General features: G+C 37.5%; 1 long non-coding RNA gene across 6 annotated transcripts; it reads left to right on the top strand.

Moving 5' to 3' along the window:
* Positions 1-224: 224 nt before the first annotated feature.
* LOC149259737 (uncharacterized) lies at positions 225-1,969 on the top strand. Of its 6 annotated transcripts, none has more exons than XR_016247647.1 (7): positions 225-382; positions 476-627; positions 719-817; positions 898-1,065; positions 1,163-1,312; positions 1,404-1,505; positions 1,592-1,969. It is a non-coding gene; the product is annotated as an uncharacterized LOC149259737 (long non-coding RNA). The 6 variants fall into 6 exon arrangements; XR_016247648.1 differs by having other exon boundaries at positions 229-382; positions 457-627; XR_016247649.1 differs by having other exon boundaries at positions 236-382; positions 453-627.
* Positions 1,970-3,138: the final 1,169 nt, after the last annotated feature.

Below are 3,138 nucleotides of genomic sequence, written 5' to 3'. Positions count from 1 at the left end.
CAAGAAATCACCATATCTTTGGATTCTAAGGGAAAAGGCCATTTTGTTTCTTAGTTAGATTGCTCACATAAGAATCATATATACATTTACAAAAACATGGAAGAAATCCTTAACCATAAAGATTCTTAATCTATAAATATAGTTTATTGCAATGACTAGGATTATCATACACGTGTCCAAAAAATCACAAATCACTTCCTATACCAATAATTCATCATATTTTTTATTAATTGATTCGATGAGGGTTCGTTAGGGTAACGAAACCCTACCCCTTCCACACTTCTAGAAACTCATTTTCTTCAGGTTCCAATGGTGATGGGCTCGAAACCTCAAAAATTTTCACTCTCTGGGGGTTTCGATCATGGATAAGCCTCCGCTGTAGGTAAGCATGAATCTCAATCTCTATGGACATGGTTATGTTTTCTATTGCAGAGGTTTTACCTTCTCTCAAGCTAGTTAAAAATTGGTAACGTAGACCTCTTTGGAGTTCGGCTTCCACCTCTTGCTAGAAGGCTCAGCTGCTCGATATCCTTCATAGTCAATGGCAACGAGTTTATTGTTCCTTCGTTCTTAACATCCAGAGCTAACAAGGTCATGGGCCTCCAGTTGTTCTTATTTTCACATCAGGTATTGCCTATATTGAGTTTTGAGGCGGTTGAATCGAACTCTGGATCCATAATGTTTCCTATTCTAAATTGGTTTTACTCTAAACGTGCAGGGTTCCTCCTAGGTTTCCCCATCCCGCTACTTAGATGGTTTTCATTTTGAAACTAAGGAAGATTTCTACACTGGAATGGAGCAAAAACCCTAGTACGCGGTAACCATCAAGTTTGTATGAATATTTTCATTTTTTGGTTAATGGGTTTTAAAGTAATTTTTCCCACGGCTGCTCCATAGGTCGCCAAGGTCTCTGCCACAGAAGCTAAGCTTAGCCCCAACAGTGTGGTTGCATGTGGAAGGTCTCAAGGATCTAGACCTCTATGTCCTTCGTGTGACAGGTGTTGGGCTCTGCAACCTCATAAATTTTCACTTTCTGGTGGTTTCGATCATGTATAAGCCTCTGTTGTAAGTAAGCATGACACTCAATCTCTATGGACACGGTTACGCTTTATTTTGCAGAGGTTTTACCTTTTCTCGCTCAGGCTAACAATTGATAATGCAGACCTGTTTGGAGTTCGGCTTCCACCTCTTGTTGGAAGGCTCAGCTGCTCGATATCCTTCGCAGTCAGTGGTAACAGGTTTATTGTTCCTCTGTTCTTCACATCCGGAGTTGACTGTCATGGGCCTCCAGTTTCTCTTATTTTCATATCAGGTATTTCCTATATTGAGTTTTGAGGCAGTTAACTTGAACTCTGGATCCATAATGTTTCCTATTTTGAATTAGTTTTACTGTAAACGTGCAGGGTTCCTCCCAGGTTTCCCCATTCCACTAATCAGATGGATTTCATGCTAAACCCAACTACCTTAAAGGAATATTTTCGCACTAGAATGGAGCACAAACACTAGTACGTATTAACCATCAAGTTTGTATAGTATTTTCGTTTTCTGGTTAATGGGTTTTGAAGTAATTTTTCCCACGGTTGCTCCGCAGGTCACCAAGGTCCCTACCGTAGAAGCTAAGCTTAGCCCCAACAGTCAGGTTTCATGTGGAAGGTCTCAAGGGACTGGACCTCTATGTCCTTCATGTGAAAGGTGCTTGCTTCACACTGTTCCTCCAGGCTTTGTATCGAGACATTTACAGGAGTTTAGGATAATCTAGCCCTGGCTAAGAATTGTATTAATTTTGACTGTGCAAATAAAAAGAGGATATTGTTTTTTTGGTCATTCATCTGCTAGGTTTTTTTAACTGACAGAAGAATACATATACTTTCATATTTTTATTTTTGGGTTGTCTCCCATAGACATACAAGGTCTCGCACCTAACTCATTTCCCATGTTTATTGTAATAGAAATTATGAATTCTATATAATGGTCCTTCTCCAGAATTCGTGCTTCCATTTTGTTTAGTCTGGCATGTTCTTTTTGACAGGATTTTTAAAAGGAGATTTTAAATACCTCTCCACTCTCTTTTTTTAGTAATTAAATTAATTTATTCAACAATATTGTTGAACGCATATTCTTATTTAGATTTTAATAAGGGAGACTAGGTCGGCCCTTGATAAACGGGCGGCCTCAGCCTAAACTCCCACGAGTTTCTTTTCCCTATCAAGTTGTTACCAACCACCCTACAGGCCGTTTATTCGTTACATGTAGAGGTTTATGTTAAATTAACCTCCCAGCTACCCTTCCAGCTTGAATGCATTTCCATACTTGTACAGAGTCAATCTGGAACCAATAACCCTTCCTTTCCTACTCAGTAAGAGAAGTTTCCTGATTCCAAAGTCTCTAGAATTATTTGAGAAGAAAACTCCTTGTTCTTTAAAATAAATAGGTAATCATTCTTTCCTTTTCAACAAATATAGCAGTCAGTTATATTTTCTGGTTTTGGTTTTCAATACAGCTTTAAGTTCTTCAGGTCTATCACCTTAAATAGGAAAATATTGTCTTCCTACCCAATAGCAGACATTTATTCAAAGCACATTGTCATAATTGATAATTCTCATAAATGCATAAATATATTTTTTCTTTATATAACAGACATTTATATTTTCTGAGTTTGGTTTTCAATACAGTTTTAAGTTCTTCACATCTATCACCTTCAACAAGAAAATATTGTCTTCCTACCGAATAAGAAATTTATTCAAAGCACATTGTCATAATTCTCATAAATGCATAAATACAATTTTTCTTTATATAGCAGACATTTCTATGCACTACACAGTTAACTTTTGCCTAGTTCTCTAGGAACAGGGAGAAATGGATGGGCATAAACTCCACACTCTTAGTACGTGTCACCAATTTCTATGAAAATCCTTACCCCGACAGAGCAAAGGAAGACCCTCACAATACACACACACAGTCTCCTCTCGCAATATAAACTGTCAAATTATTATCTCCAAGCTATAAATTGTCAAATTATTATCTCCAGGCTATAAACCATCAAATTATTATCTCCAGACTATAAATTGTCAAATCATTATCTCCAGGCTACCAGCTTCTTCTGCCCTCTACATGCATTGCAGCAATCATATTTTACTA

Source organism: Pinus tabuliformis, chromosome 6, assembly GCF_031772625.1.
Source record: "Pinus tabuliformis cultivar Carrire ecotype Pingquan chromosome 6, CPIR1, whole genome shotgun sequence".
Taxonomy (NCBI): Eukaryota; Viridiplantae; Streptophyta; class Pinopsida; order Pinales; family Pinaceae; genus Pinus; species Pinus tabuliformis.
Note: the sequence above shows the minus strand (reverse complement) of the source record. Positions and strands in the feature narration are given on the sequence as shown.